General features: G+C 38.8%; 1 long non-coding RNA gene across 1 annotated transcript; it reads right to left on the minus strand.

Moving 5' to 3' along the window:
• Window positions 1-9,909: 9,909 nt before the first annotated feature.
• On the minus strand, window positions 9,910-16,137 carry LOC129657168 (uncharacterized). Its single transcript, XR_008716572.1, has 3 exons — window positions 15,996-16,137; window positions 10,671-10,842; window positions 9,910-10,363 (listed from the first exon to the last, which is right to left on the minus strand). It is a non-coding gene; the product is annotated as an uncharacterized LOC129657168 (long non-coding RNA).
• Window positions 16,138-17,605: the final 1,468 nt, after the last annotated feature.

Genomic DNA, 17,605 nt, shown 5'->3' on the forward strand with positions numbered 1-17,605 from the left:
TCTTTTAAAAAGCAAAACTAAGTTAAAGAATTCTCTTTTCCATCTTGCTTCTCTTTCATCCTGTGACTACATGTGTGAACAAAAGTACAGAGAAGTAAAGGGGGAAAAACAAAGTCAAACGTGAAAAATGATTCCCAAAGGAAGGCAAGCAAAGTCTTTCTATATGGATAATATAAAATAAGTGCTTTTGTTCTTCATTATTTAATTCAATGAATCAATCTAAATTTCAATTGCCTATCTACATTGAGAGCAAGCCAATCTTAATTTCATCTCTTCTTTCTGCTTAGGATCTTCTCCTTGCGACTCAAGATGTTCTTCATTTTAGAGTGAGACATTGTCCTTCTGCTATTTGTAGCTGACTTTGGAACCACCGTTCTTTCCAACTTTGACTTAAAACTTGGCTATAAATGTTCATTATATTTGAAAGTTTATATTTTGGAGTGTGCTTATGGCACATCATCATTCAATCTTGCATTTGTTGTTTGTTTATTCCCCTTTCTCATGCTGTACAATGTTGATTCCTTGGGTACAAGAGATGTAGCAAATTAGATTGAATTAAATGGAATATTCAACGTCATGCACAATGGGTTTTTCACTGAGTTACTCCACTTTTCCTTAAGTTATAGGAGCTCATTTCATTATTCAGTGAACTCTCTAGTGACCCTGGGGTTTCACTGTATAATTTATGTTTCCTGATACAACTCAACAGTGTAATCTTATGATTTATGTGCTTCATTTATAATTTGATCACCTCAGTATAATGCATGTTTTTCTACATGATGTATGTACTTTATCCCATAATATATGTGTTTCCCTGTATGATATATGTATTCATCAGCCATGCATTACAGCATTGGTGCTACATTCCTAGAAAAGGAGGTAGAATATCCCAGCCTGAGGGCAAGTCCTGAGGTTAACTGCAATCAATTCACCTTCCACACAATTACACTTTCATCCGCAGGAGCTTGGGAAGTGAGCACGCTGAACATGGCAGCAGCAGGGAGGCAAGTGTGCCAGTTTCTCTCTTTCCTAGATCCAAGAAAAAGCAAATTCCAGCAGCATGTTGGGGAATCAGAACCCCACACTTCAATTTTCACTGAAAAAGGATTTCAGGTATTATTAATCACATTGCCATCTTTTTGATATAACCCGATTCAAGCTGAAGACTGGCAATAAATAAACTTTCATTTCAGAAAATCATTTAAAAAATAATTATTATTTAAGAATTATATTGAAGCCACTCAAAGAAGGGTTGCCACAAAGCATTCTTTCAAAAGAATTTTCATTAAACTCACTCGCTCAATAAACATCATCAAGTCCTATTCAAGCATTTTCATTTTCTGAAGGCTTCTTCTCTTTTACATTGACTCATCCATCCATTTATTCAACAAATATGTATTAAGCATTTACTTTGTTCCAGACAAATATAAAACACATCAAAAGCTTTGTCTCCATAACATTTGCATTCTATGATGGAAGACAGACAATAAGCAAAATAAATAAGCAAAGCAAATATTGCAGTTAAGAATATCAGAGGTCCCGTACAACAAAATACAGCCTGGAAGAAGAAGAATAAGAATTCCTAGTTGAGGTGGGAATATTTTTTAAATTAAGTAAGGTATTCAATAAAAGCCTCACTGAAAATGAGACATTTGGACAAAAGCTGGAAGGAGGTGAGGAGATGGCTGTTTGTATAAGGGAAGAGTATATGCAAAGAGAAGACTATGAGGTTGAAATGTACTTGGCATGATGTGGAAAGAATGAGGAATCTAGAATGACTATAAGGCGTCATTGCTCTTGAGATGATGAGCAAGGGGAAAGTGAGGGAAGATGAGTTCAGGCAGGTATTAGGTAATAAATAAATCATTCAGGACCTTCTAGACCATTGTAAGCATTCTGATTTTACTCCAAGCAAGACAGGGTTACTGGGAAGGGAAACAGGAATAACAGGAACTGAATCTGTTTTGAAAGGATTATTCTGGGTGCCAAGCAGACATGTCCATAGGCAAGGAAAAATACATGGGATGTAGGGAGGGCATTTAGGGGCTATTGCAATAGTCCAGGCTACAGATGATAGTGAGCTGGTTTAGGACGGTAGCAGTAGAAATGGTGCAAGTGGTTAGTATTCTAGATAGATTTTCAAGTTAAGCTGATAGAGTTTTCTGAGTGTTTCATAGAGTATGAAAGATAGAAGGTAACTTATTTACAAGCAAATAAAGAAGATTAAAGCAAATGTTTATGTATTTGTGGCTATATTTGCTTTATTTTTAAAATAAATAAATGAAGAATGTACTACATGGTTGGAGAAGGAAATGGCAGCCCACTCCAGTATCCTTGCCTGGAAAATCTCATGGACACAGGAGCCTGATGGGCTGCAGTCCATGGGGTCACAAAGAGTTGGGCAGAAAGTGAAGAGGAACTCAAAATCCTCTTGATGAAAGTGAAAGTGGAGAGTGAAAAAGTTGGCTTAAAGCTCAACATTCAGAAAATGAAGATCATGGCATCCGGTCCCACCACTTCATGGGAAATAGATGGGGAAACAGTGGAAACAGTGTCAGACTTTATTTTTCTGGGCTCCAAAATCACTACAGATGGTGACTGCAGCCATGAAATTAAAAGACGCTTACTCCTTGGAAGGAAAGTTATGACCAACCTAGATAGCATATTCAAAAGCAGAGACATTACTTTGCCAACAAAGATTCGTCTAGTCAAGGCTATGGTTTTTCCTGTGGTCATGTATGGATGTGAGAGTTGGACTGTGAAGAAGGCTGAGCGCCGAAGAATTGATGCTTTTGAACTGTGGTGTTGGAGAAGACTCTTGAGAGTCCCTTGGACTGCAAGGAGATCCAACCAGTCCATTCTGAAGGAGATCAGCCCTGGGATTTCTTTGGAAGGAATGATGCTAAAGCTGAAACTCCAGTACTTTGGCCACCTCATGCGAAGAGTTGACTCATTGGAAAAGACTCTGATGCTGGAGGGGATTGGGGGCAGGAGGAGAAGGGGACGACAGAGGATGAGATGGCTGGATGGCATCACTGACTCGATGGACATTGAGTCTGAGTGAACTCCAGGAGTTGGTGATGGACAGGGAGGCCTGGCGTGCTGCGATTCATGGGGTCGCAAAGAGTCGGACACGACTGAGCGACTGATTTGATCTGATCTGATCTGAGCGACTAACACTTACACACTACATGGTTATTCACAGGGAAAGTGATATTGATAATTAGAGAATTACTCATCAAATCATTTGGGTTCATCTTTTCTTGATACATATTCACATGAATCCAAGTCATTTTTATGTCTTTGTTCAAGGAATATCAAATGCATTAACTTCCAATCTGATATACTCTCCAAAGAGGTTATTTTTTAGAAATCTTGTGGTTATTTTTAATTCAAGAATGTAAGTAAAGAAAAATAAGATGGGTAAAAAACAAGTGTCTCCAGTTATTATGAAAATTTTTCTATTAAATTGAAATTATTTGATATGATTGTATCTATAATTTTTGATTTTATCTTACCAACACAGACCTCAAAGGGCAAAACATACAGCATAAATAAGATTATATTTATCCCACAATAATATATTTGACAGAGGAATAAGTCAAAAGCATATAAAGGTGTGTGTGTGTTTAGTCACCTAGTTGTGTCTGATTTTTGTGACCCAATAAACTGTAGCCTGCCAGGCTCCTCTGTTCATGGGAATACTCCAGGCAAGAATGCTGGAGTGGGTAGCCTATCCCTTCTCCAGGGGAACTTCCCAACCCAGAAATCGAACCAGGGTCTTCTGCATTGCAGGCAGATTTCTTACAAGCAGAGCTACCCCTTCTTATTACCTAAAGCAGAATAATGTTTACTTTAAAATTAAAAATATTTTTGATATATTTGCACACAGATACTTTTAAAACAGCAAGTTACATTTGTTTTGGGCCAAGAAATAAACCAAAACTAATGACATATAATTTTTTTATTTTCATTTGAGTCAAATTTATTTTCAAGCCAATTATAAACCCCACTAATATTGCTATTGCTTTCTAAATCCCAAATACAATATAAAAATCAAGCATTTTATAAGTCAAAAAAGTTAATTCTACAAATGTTTCAAATTTGGACTTCAAATATAAAGCTATTGTCAGAAAAGACCATAATCATTATTTTAGTATTATGAATATGTTTGAGAAAAAGAAAAGGATGAGAAAAATCTTGGCCAATGATTCACTAAGTTATAAAATTAAACTGAACATGTCTTGACTAAGATATTATTCAGAAACAACCTTTAAAAAGCAAAGTTACTAACTACTGTTTTATTTTAGATATTCTTTAGGGAGTTTGGGGTGGACAGATACACTCTGCTATATTTAAAATGGATACTAACAAGGACCTACTGTATAAGACTGGGACTATGCTCAATGTTATGCGGCAGTTTAGATGGGAGGGGAGTTTGGGGGAGCCATGTACATGTATGGCTCAGGTCCTTTTCTGTCCACCTGAATCTATCACAACACTGTTAATTGGCTATACTCCAATATAAAATAAAAAGTTTAATTAAAAATATAAATTTAAATAAATCAATTTCCACATATTTCTAATAGTAGGGAAAGATTCTTAAAATTATTGAGATTGTGAATTTTGAAAGTAAAAAGTATTATTAATAAAATTCCAAAAGTACTTCCCAATAATTAAATATCCAAACCCAGTTATAAACTATCTAAAGGATGATTACCTTTAAAGTAATTATTAAAGATACATTAATTAGTATGTTAAAAATGAAATAACAGACAACTGGCAAAATATATTAAAATACCTATTGATATTATTTCTTTGTTGCCTTTCATTGCCCAATATAAAAGTTTGTTGTTGTTTTTAAGTTGCTAAATCATGTCTGCCTAAATCACCTAAATCATGTCCGCCATAGCTTGCCAATCTCCTTTGTCCATGGGATTTCCCAGGCAAGAATACTGGAGTGGGTTGCCATTTCCTTCTCTGGGGTATCTTCCCAACCCAGGGATTGAACCTGCATCTCCTGAATTGATAGCAGATCCTTTTACTACTGAGCCACCTGGGAAGCCCAATACAAAAGGTGCTTTAATATAATTTGAAAAGATAGTTTCATAACTTTTGTATTTATGTGTAGTGTAGTAGTGCTAGTCATTGAGTTGTGTCTGACTTTTTGCCACCCCATGGACTGTAGCCCACCAGGGTCCTCTGTCCATGGGATTCTCCAGGCAAGAATACTGGAGTGGGTTGCCATTCCTTTCTCCAGAGGATCTTCCTGATCCAGGGATTGAACCCAGATCTCCTACATTGCAGGCAGATTCTTTACTATCTGAGCTACAGGGATCTCAGTTTGATAGATTTGTGTGCATAATTTCTTAGGTCCAGGCCCCCATTCTGCCTATTCCACATGACCTGAGGCACATCATTAACCTCTCTGCTTTTTCACTTGTAAAATAACAAAAAAATTTAAGATTACCCTTTATGGACAAGGAGTGGTTTAATGGAAACTCCTTGAGCTCCATCACTGGGGAAGATAATTAGTAAATCTAAAAAGGGTTGGAGCATCCAAGTTTCCATTCAACAGATACAATTTGAGCACTCACTGTTCACTAATTACTGTGTTAATTTTTCGAGAGGTTCAAAAGGAAGATTCCCTCACATGATTCGCTTACTAGGGGGTTTACTTACTAAGATGGTGTGTTAAGAGATATGACAAATGAATGAATAGGGAGTAGAAAGTATGAAATAAAGGCAACTGACCAGCTTGATTATGTGGGAGTGAAAAGACTTTCATGATACTTCCTGGAAATCGTGGCACTTGAACAAAGACATAAAGATGCTAAGGGTCAACTCAAAAGGAAGGGGAGCAGTGGGCATTCCAGGAAAGGAAATTCAAGAGAACAAAGGCCCAGAGGTAATTAAAATGATAGGATTTTAAATGCTTAAAAAATGAACGGGCTTCCCAGGTGGCGCTAGAGGTCAAGAACCCACCTGCCAATGCAGGAGACATAAGCGACTCGGGTTTGATCCCTGGGTTGGGAAAATCCTCTGGAGGAGGGCATGACAACCCACTCTAGTATCCTTGCCTGGAAAATCCCACGGATAGACGAGCCAGACGGGCTACAGTCCATAGGGTCGCAAAGAGTCGGACACAACTGAAGTGACTTAGCACGCATGTGAAGGGTGAACTAACCTGGAAGGGTAGACAGATCAAATGCCAGAGGATTTCATTTTTATCCTATAGGTCAGAACTCTCCCCACCTTGTGCTGAGATTCACTGGTGAGCTGTGACTGGATTATACCCGTGATCTTTTCAGCCTCCAGGTGATAAGAGAAACCCAAGTTAGCCAGATCCCAGCATGTATCACCTCAGACCTTGAACTGCTGTGCCCATTTTCTCACAATACTCTATAATAAATGATCATTTCCATAAAGTCATGACATGAAAAAGTCAGGGACTCTCTCCTAGGAACAGTAGGCTTTAAACGGTTCCTGCCAAGAGCAATTTATTTAGACCAGACCTGGCTGCTCAGAGAGGTAACTCTCCCCACTAACACAGAACAGAAGGCAAGGGCAGCGGAAGACTGAGGCTGGCTGAGGAGTCAGTCTGTGCCCAGGGCCACAGGGCTGGGAGGCCACACAGCCATCTCTGGGTAACAAAGGAAGTTGGCAGCCAGAATTCTACGGGGCAACACTGGAAGGAAGGAAGGCTTCCATGGTAATGCCTCCAATAAAAACTGCCCGTTTAACGGCAACTGTAAACAAATGCATCTGCTAAGGGTTAGGAATGCGGGGCCTGAAATAACAAAGAACAGCCCAGAACAGATCAGCATGGTACACTCAGAAGAAGCCCACATATAATCAGGGAGCTCAATAAAAGGCAAAATTCAGAGGAGCCAGGACAGAAACCCACCTCTCTGATCTCTCAAAGAGTTTCTCCAGTTCTCTGGAGGTGAGATACCAAGCACAAATTTTACTGTATTTAATTAACAAACATTTTTATAGGATTTACAAGGTTCCAAGAACTGTTCTGCTTTTTACAAATTTATTTATTCCTATAACAACCCAGTGAGGTGGGGTCAATGGAGTCTCTAGTTATCCTGATTTTACATATGAAGAAACTGTGGCTTAGAGAGGTTAATAAAAGTTGCAAGAAATCACACTGCTATAAAGTGTTAAGAGTTAAGATTCTACTCCTCGTTTGTTTGGCTTCAGGGTTCTGTGACCTTAACAACTATGCTATCCTGTCTCATAGAACTCCACTGGACATAACTTGTGACTATAATTGAAGACACCATAACATAACATTATGACATAACATTATAAATAGTATGGAATTTGACATATAATGTTGAAGAGAACAGTCTGGAGAGCTTTCATTTCCTGGTGTCAATGCCCTCTTTTTGCTCCTCAAAATCCATTTCCACACAGTAATAGAGAAAGCTTCCTCAAGTAATAATAATAATAATAATACAAATCATGCATTACCCTAAATGAAATCCTTTAGAGGTTTCCCATGGCTCTTAAGATAAAATGCAGTCACTCCCATGGTTTACAAGATAGTATACTCATACCAAGCTAGACCTTCCAGGGTCACAGTACTCGGCCTTTACAACTCAGAAGATTCCAGTTCACCAGATTCTTTGGTGATTGACTCCTCTTCATTTAGATTGTGCCTCTAAGGTCTTTGCTCAGAGAACTCTTCCTTTGCTCAGAGAACTCACCCTAAGATAAATCCTTCCAAACCTTTTGTGATGTCATCTTGTTTGATTGTCTTCAAACTACTTATCATTCTCTGACACAATCTTTTTTAAAAATTTGTTCACTTTTATAATTATTTATCTCCCATGGAGATAAATATTTCTCCTGTAGAATATTAATACAATAAAAGCAGACACTTTTCAGGCTGTTCATTTAGATTTGAGGCACGCCAATACCTAAAGCAGTGTGACATTACCCAGACCATCAGTGCCCCATACTTTTTGAACAAATAAATGAATGGATTATCCAAGAGGAAAGATTAGCTAAAAGCTTCCATTCAATCAGTGATAAAATTTTGTTTACCTTCTGAGGAAAAGTTACTCTAATGGCTAGCATAAAATGGATGATTCATGATATTTTCTAATCTTTAGAGAATTAATGCACAAAACTTTGAAGTCAAATGGAACTGCTTTCAATCCTGATATCTTTAATTATGAACTTTACAAACTTGGGTAAATTATCTAATCTAGTTATGCCACAGTTTCCTCAAATTTAAAATTAGAATATAGTACTACCACATAGCACCACGTGAAGACTACATATAATCACACATGTAAAACTCTTACCATAGAACCTGGTACTCAGTCTATGCTAACTCTTAGTATTATCATCGTAAAGAAACAAAAGCCAAAACCTCTCTTTTTACATTAAATCAACAGTTAATAAATTAATAGCCAGCACTGAAAATTTCAAAATAAAGACAGATATATGTTAGTCATTTATTTATTTGCCTTAAGCTTTTTAATCTAATATTTTAAGATAACAGGAATTGCTACATTGTCATTTATTTGGGGCTTGACTTCAGTTAACTGGATAAAGCGTTTTGTCATGTTTGATACCTTTTCTGAAAATATGGGAATAAAAATTATTGCTCAACTTCAAATAATGAGAATGAGAATTCCCAAGTGGCACTAGAGGTAAAGAACCCGCCCGCCAATGCAGGAGACTTAAGAGACATGGGTTTGATCCCTGGGTCAGGAAGATCCTCTGGAGGAGGGCATGGCAACCCACTCCAGTATTCTTGTCTGGAGAATCCCATGGACCAAGAAACCTGGAGTACTACAGTCCATGGAGTGCTACAGTTCAACATGCAAAGAGTTCATGACTGAAGTGCCTTAGCACACACAGCACAGGTTATAATTTGGGAAACAATGTTAGAATGAGGACAAAAATTGATTTAATTTTTTAATTTTTTATATTCAATTTAATTATATCTCTAAGAATAAATACATAAAAATTAGTCAACATTGTTTTTTGGCCAAAACTATAAAATCCATCCTATTAAAATATTCAACATGTTTTTGTTTAACATATTTAATGCATAGCAACATGCAATTATAAAAATTTGAAAGGCGTATACAAAACATAATAGTAATGTCATTCTAATTTCAGTCGAATGGCAGCTTTATATGTAGCATGGTTTTGGTGAAACTGCAGTTATGTAAATGGGGTACAAACTTAGTTTCCCCATCTAAGTCCAGTATTTAGCTATTTTGATAATAAGATACACAAATAGTCATCCTTCAGAAAGCTTAGAAATTATGTTTCTATTGGTCAGTAGCCAGTAGTTTTGGCAATCATTTCTACTTTGTGTTACCAAATGCTCGTATTCTTCCCCAATCCCATAAACCCCTCATTGAACAGGTGTCCAATTATATTAATAAGGATAGAATTTTGTCTGAAAATTTTCACTACTCCCTATTTCAGTGAAAGTGAATGTCACTCAGTTGTGTCCAACCGTTTGTGATCCCATGGACTATACAGTCCATGGAATTCTCCAGGCCAGAATACTGGAGTGGGTTGCCTTTCCCTCCTCCGGGGGATCTTCCCAACCCAGGGATCGAACCCAGGTTCTATGTGAATCCACATTGCAGGGGGATTCTATACCAGCTGAGCCACAAGGGTAGCCCAAGAATACTGAAGTGGATAGCCTTTCCCTTCTCCAAGGGATATTCCCCATGCAGGAAGTCAAACCCAGGTCTCCCACATTGCAGGCAGATTCTTTACCAGCGAAGTCACAGCTAGTACTCAATTGCCACCCCTCTTCCCTCCACCCTCATTCCAGAAAAAAATTCAAACAGTTCTTAGATAATTTCCCCAAACTAGAGGATTGCAAGAAGAAAATCTCAGAATGTTGAGCTTCAAATATATATTGGTTGACTGACAGATTTGCCAGATCTTTTTAAAATAAATAAATGCTGGAAACTATTCACTTTTTCAGTAGAGGCAAGAACAATAAATGTGAATCTTGTGAGACCATACTTAGGAAACTCATCAAAACAAAATATCCAGGTCAGATCCAAAGGTCGGAGAAGGCAATGGCAACCCACTCCAGTACTTTTGCCTGGAAAATCCCATGGATGGAGGAGCCTGGTAGGCTGTGTAGTCCATGGGGTTGTGAAAAATCGGACGCGACTGACCAACTTCACTTTCACTTTTCACTTTCATGCATTGGAGAAGGAAATGGCAACCTACTCCAGTGTTCTTGCCTGGAGAATCCCAGGGACGGGGGAGCCTGTGGGCTGCCGTGCTCCATGGGGTCGCACAGAGTCGGACACAACTGAAGCGACTTAGCAGCAGCAGCACGGATCCAAAGACCCCAGTTTCACTAGAATCACAAAGGGCAGTCTAGTTAGTCTGGTGGCTTTCTCTGTGAGAATACATACTATCTGTATTTCTATAATTGTTTCCAAGTAGAAAATTTTTAGAGTAATTTGAGATTTCAAAACTGAAATGGCTAGAGTGAACTTCACACTCCCCCCACTCCCTGGGTTATTAATCTACTTTAGGAAATCTTGATATCAAGAGTGAGTAGACTAGCCCAGTGTCTGTAGCACAAAATTCCAATGGTCCCTCTAGGAGGGACCATAGCTAAAGAACACAAGGGGTCACCAGCTATTTTCAACACTTTATACCTGAGGGACCTTATCTTCACTTGGTTGCTTGGCTGCAGGAGGCTTCATCATAAGATGAATTGGTCTTCATGGGCAGTCTTCCCACATGGTCATCTTTCTAAGTTAAAAATCCCCAAACAAAAAATGTTCTTGAAAAGAGCCTATTTTTGATTTTTCCTAGAAAAGAAGCAAACTGGAAAGAAAAAAAAAAAAGTGAAGCAAATTAGTCTGGAAGATTACAGTTATCAAACCAGCTATGAAGAATCCCAATTATAAAACCCGCTTTCCGGCGCCTTCTGGACTTTCCTTACTGGCGGCTCTGCGGAGCTTAATAACGCTATAAAATCATCTAGATTTTCTTTCATTGATCAGATGGCCCTCTTTTCCTTTCCAGTTTTCCTCTGATTAGAAGTGAATGTGAAAAAGAAGGTTTGTGGAGGCAGCCCGGGAAGGGAAAAAAATATTTAAAAGGCCCAAGCAAACAAACTGTTAAACTGTAAGCAACGATATACAACACTGCTCTCTTTACATGAGGCTTGGGAGGAATTTTACTGAACTGTCTGTGAAAGAGCTATGTAAAGCTAGGGGATTGAGGGAGTTGAAGTGAGAACGCACAAAATTGTAAGGCTTCCCAGAGTGGTCGAGTTCGGCTCCGTCCCCCAAGGCGCCTCCCCTCCCCCTCCCCGTCCTCCTCTAATGAGAACGCATTAAGCCTTTCTCAATGCCCTCATGTGCTCTTACACGGCAGAATCCTTGCATTGCAATGCACAATGCAGTCCAAGGATTTCTAACATTATAAAGAGAGAGAAAATGCTTTCTAGACAGCTCATCCAACCCTTCCCCAGCGCTCAGCAGGGATTTAAGTGTGTCTACTTCGGCTGAAAGTAAATGCATATTTTTGCCCCCAACTAAAAGGGACTTTTTCCCGTTTCCTGCTCACAAAGGCATCTGTATATTCTCTCTGCATCTTACTCTTACACTGTGGACATTGTCAGAATTTCGAATTGTAGACCACACACACATAGTTTATGCTCTCGGTTTATAATACCTTCACATTTTATTTCCTCACACACATTGCCCATTATTTTTTAAGCTCTTCGTGGAAATAAAGGAAATATGTAACCCAGCTAGGAAGGCTGGGAGCCCAAATTCATTTCAGGAATAATTCCACCACTTAATTTCTAGTTTATTTTTACACTTCCTTAACTATGTAGAAATCAAGTATTACGTTTTCAAAAAAATCATCCCAAAAGACTCCACCACCCAGCTTCTTTTGACTGAGGCAAAGATTTCATATAAATAATTAAAATTAAGGTGCACGTTTCTTCAGGATTTCCAAGATTATATAGTATATTCAGTGAATAAAAACCCTGAATTTTCTTCCCATGGGAAAATGCTTTGCAAACACCTGCGTTCTGCTGTCATTAAGCCCAAGGATACCTTCTGAGTTACCAAGGAGGCCCTATAAATGATGGCCAGCAGGATGAAGCCTCTGGTCTGACTGGGGGGGTTAAATGCTGATAGGAAACCAAACCAGCTTCGGAGCACCTGCTATTGTGGTTGGCCCCTCCCCTGCGGGGGAGTTTCATCAACATGTATAATAAAAATAAATGCAACATAATAATAAATAGGAGGATGTGTTACTTATCTGGTTAGAGGCGAGGGTACATAAAGGTTTGTATTAGTTCTCTGAGGCGCTTCTTCTGTTGTTGTTACTAGCCATTGAATAGGTAACATCCCCCATTCATCTACTAAAACAAGCTCAGAGGTGCAAGTGGAAGAAATGTAACATTCCATTTTTAAACTTTCATCAGGACAGATAGCTAGCAGTATTGGTGCCAGGTGGGATTATATGACAGAGAGCTCTGGAGTGTGGGCTCAGGGTGAAAAATGGAATGTAAATTGCGAACTGACACCTGGGCAGTGGAACTCCAGTCAGATTCAGGAGATCAGCTATCAATACTTGTACTAACCCTGCCCTGTACTAACAGGAGCTTGTTTCTGAGAGGGACAATATGCCCCTCCCCCCTCAGGCAAAAATGAACAGCTTCATCAGTCTCATACTGTCTACCTAGCACAGATCCACAGCCTGTTCAGAAAGAAGCAGTCAAGAAGGATGTCGGACACCTTAAAGACAGAACTGCTGGATGAATGACTTGCTATCTGTTGTTTTGTTGCCTTTTTGCTTTTTGCCAATTATTTTTTGGTCTCTGTCCCCCAGGTATAATTTCTGTCTAATATAATTTATTCAAGTCATCTAATATTTTTTGACTGACATCTAGGTACAAGGAAGTTAAGAAATGTGCTGACAACTGGGAAAGATGGGTGATATTATATTCAAGGTCTCCTTGCCATATGTTGCACAAGGATTTTACCTGGTGCTGTGATAAAGGAGCTTGTTTCCACAGGGTTCTCTAGCATTCTTGATAGATTGCACCCAGTCCTGAGTGTGTCCTTGCTGACTCCAGGCTTATCCCAGGCTTCTTTAGGTTCAAGATTGCCCACTCCTCCTCTTCTAACCAGAAGGCATCTCCCTCAGCTAAAGAGCATCCACAGAGCCTGACGGTCACTTATTATAGAAATCAGTACAACATACAAAAATGTCCCAAATAAGAGAGGGTTCAGCTGGTAAAGAATCTGCCTGCAAGGTGGGAGACCTGGGTTCGATCCCTGGGTTGGGAAGATCCTCTGTAGAAGGGAAAGGCTACCCACTCCAGTATTCTGGCCTGGAGAAGTCCATGGACTGTATAGTCCATGGGGTCACAAAGATTCAGACACGACTGAGCGACTTTTACTCACTTCCACTACGGAAGACTGACATGATCTAGTCTCGGGTCAAAGTCTACCTTGGACTTTTCTCAAATCGATCACCATGTGCCTGCGAACATGACTGATTATACCAGATATCCTGTTTTGTTATACTGCAATTTACCAAGTACACAAGAGTGAACATAGACACGCACACACACACTGTCCTTTCCTAATGGAAGGAACTTCTACAGAGTTCCATCCCTCTTATTTTGTCAGCTAGCTTAGGTGATCCAGTTCCCTCTGATTTTCTGCATCTGCTTCCTTTAATCTGAGTGTGTTGGTACCATCTCTTCAGACCAGAATAATCTGACTGAGAGGCTCTCAGATATTCAACATCAGGTAATTTGTAATCCTGTCATTTCTGTAGTTGCTGATAACTCTAGGTCTGTTCTAACTTTTAGGATCCTTATAATTCCACAAAAAAGCCAAATACAAAGTTTAATGTTTTTGACTACCTCATTGTGTGATTTAAATATGGATTTTAGGCAGTACCTTGGCCAAGCATTTCTGACAAGGGCATTCACCGTAAGTATATGTTCATTTTAAAAAGTTTGAGATTTTTATTTCCCTTGTTTCTTCTTTGCCAAACTTACTGGCTCTCTTTAATTGGTCCATGCTCAGCTTGAACATATTAGAAAATAAAAATTCACATAATATCTTCGAGACAGTCCTGAAAAATGAATCTGAATGCCTGACATATTGTAGTTAGATAATTGGACAGGCAAAATTCCAGGTATTAATTGGATACTTTAATTATTCCTTATTGGTAAAACAGATTTTAATAGTATAAATATATTTGTTTGTTATAAACAAATATTAATAAAATAAAACTCAAATTCACCTTTTCCTTATAATTATTGTTATATTTTCAAAGCTATGTCTTATTTGCTTATCCCTACACTGTTTTCCTTTTCCCCAGCCTTTTATGCTTGTCGATGCCAGAGAAAATAGTGGGATGCAAAAGATGTACTCATTGTTTCTGATTATTGGTAATCATGGGAACTTTTCATAGAACACCTAAAATTTAAATGCAGTCTAGAGGAAGACAATACGCCTTTGTGTCTGTTGAGGGAAACCTCCTATTTCCCTTTGTTGTCTGAATGTATTTCACCCTTCTGTCAGAGTGTGTCCACTTTAACCTTTCCCTTCTCACTGCTGGCATCTCTCCAGGCTCCAAAATGCCTGTTTGACTCTCCTCTGACACCTTTATCTGATACAGTCACAACACTTCTTTGCATAATGAGCAGGCATACCCTACTCATCAGAAAGGTAATTAAAAAAATGTTTAGATTTTTGTGTTCACAGATGTAACAGTATAAAGGCAACTTTTGCTCAATGAGCCCTAGCATCAGAGGCGGGGGAGGGGAGGAATGGTTCTTTTAGTAAGAGCAGGTCTTAGGCTTCAATCTTTAAACTGGAGATACGGATTTGTAATTTTTTTCCCTCCCCCATGGAAAGAAATCTTTAAATAAAGATGTCTTCATCTGAATTGACCACCGTTTATAAAAGCAAATCTGGTCGGGGCTCTGCTGCTTATGCGAAGGAACATTCCTCCCCATTACAACGGCATTTGCACATTTATAGGAGGAATAAAGAAAAAGATGCATGATACATGTGAAGGAGCCTTCTCTCTGCCATCCAGAGAAAGAAGAACTAAAAGGATTATAAAAGTTCAGATTAAAATGATATAAAATCTAGCATTTGGCTCCAACACCAGTGCCTTGGTCCTCTGAAGCTAATCTGTATGCACTCTGTGACCTCCTCGCAGCGAACCCTGCTAAATATATTATTCCCACGGGGGCTTTCACTGCTGCTTGGTGTCAGAAATCAATATGTATGAGGCGCGTGGATGGGAATTTCTAATAGATCTGCCTGGCCCTGTGCTGCTTTTCAATATCTGCCTTGGACTATTAGTGCCGGCTCGGTGCCTGTGAAATAACCGAGATAATCTTTTAAGGTGCACTGTTAAGGTGGAACCTAAATGTTGCTGTTTCAATTAAAACAAAAATTATATTCATAAATCAGTCAGGTCCATGTAACCTTGTATAGTCACTCCAGACAACTGATTAAAAACAAGATGGAATTTAAAGCTTTAAGGAGTGAAATGTTATTTTTACCTTTTACTTAGAGTCACAGGAAGGTATTGCATTTTAAGGCTCATGATGTGTTATTTTGGGGGAGGGGACCCAACTACAAATTAAATTGGCAACTTCAGAGTTCTATAACCAAATGGTGTTTATTTTATTTGATTCCTATATGTACAAGAGAAAATACTCATAATATATGGAAAGCAAAGTCATTTTCTTCTAGTAGATGAGAGCACCTTTGTAGATGGTCTTTTTTCATATAATTTATTCTCACTAAAATTATTGCATGAGTGATTTCCTTTTTTCTTTTCTTTGCTTGATAACTCCATAAATTAATTTTATACCATCATGCAATTATATCATGTCGTGATTTGTTCTTATATCTGTAGAGATATTTAGAGATAAATGTGGGCAAGAAAGTGGTTAATTAAATTTCTGTGTTACTCACCCTCATTGATGAATATGTCGCTTCTTGGCCAGCCCAGTGCAAAGAGGCTTAGGTTAGAGTTGCGTGCAGGGGACAAGGAGCCTGCCTCCTGACTCTGGGTTGTTTCCTCTTTGTTTTCACGTTAGTACTCAGAGGCTCAGGGCATGGAGGTGCAGGACCCAGAAACAACTAAGGTTCTCCATCACTACCAGTGATGGGATTATCATGATTAATGAGAATGAGGAAGAGGGAGGTGGCCAGTAAGCCACACATACATTCATCTGGCTTTTCACACTGCCAGGCTGGGGTCAGATCCTTGAGAGGAGTGACATCAAGAAAGGGCTCACCTGAGACCATCATTTGGGGCCACCTTCACCTCTGCTGCCTTGGGAGGCTGTCAACCTACCAAAGCTTGAGGAACTGGCATATAACTCCAGTTTTTCTTTTTCTTTTTTTTCTTTTCTGCTTTCCCTGCACACTTCACTTAGCACAGCACAATCCACCTGACAACCTCTGAAACCACTCTATGACTGCTTATCGGGCCTACCCTGGATGGGGTGTGAGGCTGTAGCATAAGATCAGGGAGATGGGGCTGGATGCTGGAAGATAAAAAGGAAGCATATGGCTGGTAACCTTCAGGTCATTAGGGATCTGCCTTCAAAAATACCCCAAGCTTCTTAGAATTTATTTAGAGTGATATTGACTTAATTGTTTGGGGATAAAAAAAAAAGAGAGAGAGATGTACTCTTTTAAGGAAATACTCTTTTTTCTACTTATTTATTGAATTTTAAAATAATTTTAATAGGAACTAAACTTCTTACACTCCTCAGCACAAGTTACCTTGGAAACTCCCTTTCGAGGCACTTTCTCAGGCACGCGTATTTTGTTTTAGAGATGCTAACCCACAGGTATGTTTTTAACTGATCTGTAACTGCACTTCAGAATTATTACAAGGAAAAAAAAAAAGTTCAAAGCGCAAGACACCAAACTGCTTTCTGAGTTCTTTGTTGAGGAAATGGCATTCCAAGTACTAACTTTATTTAAAGTTACCACCAAGAACCCATAAATAAAATGTAAATGTTTATGAAATGCTGCCCCACTAGAGTCATTTCTTTTTTTCTTGACCCTCCAGTGTGGAGAAAACAAGCCAGCTAGCTCAATTTTCAACTGGGTATATAACACAAACAGTTATGATCTAACAGGAGAAATCCCCAGCAGTCTAATCTGTCTACAAATTCCTCCCTCTCCAAATCCCTCCCTCTCTCAACCCTTCAATTAGAGATTTGCAAAAACAAACATTATCTGTGTTTTCTGCATCTCCCAGGGAGGTGTAATGTTGTGAAGTGGTGGCTATAATCTTTCAGCAATAGTAAGGGGAATTATGATGGAGTTTTATTAATGAGGACTTTTAACAAATTTTTTCCCCAAAAAAGGTAGGGAGGAGGAAAGCAACACCTATGCAGTAGTGTTAAGCCCTGTGCTTCTAAATGGGCTGAATAAAAGTAACTGTTTTTAAGAAAATTGACTAAAAGTCAAGGTAAAAAGGATAATTTTTGAAGGTGACTTCTTATCAATACATTGGCTTCTAAGCCTAAACCAAGTAAAACACATAGTAAAATAAACAATAGCAA

This window comes from Bubalus kerabau, chromosome 7, assembly GCF_029407905.1.
Source record: "Bubalus kerabau isolate K-KA32 ecotype Philippines breed swamp buffalo chromosome 7, PCC_UOA_SB_1v2, whole genome shotgun sequence".
NCBI lineage: Eukaryota > Metazoa > Chordata > Mammalia > Artiodactyla > Bovidae > Bubalus > Bubalus kerabau.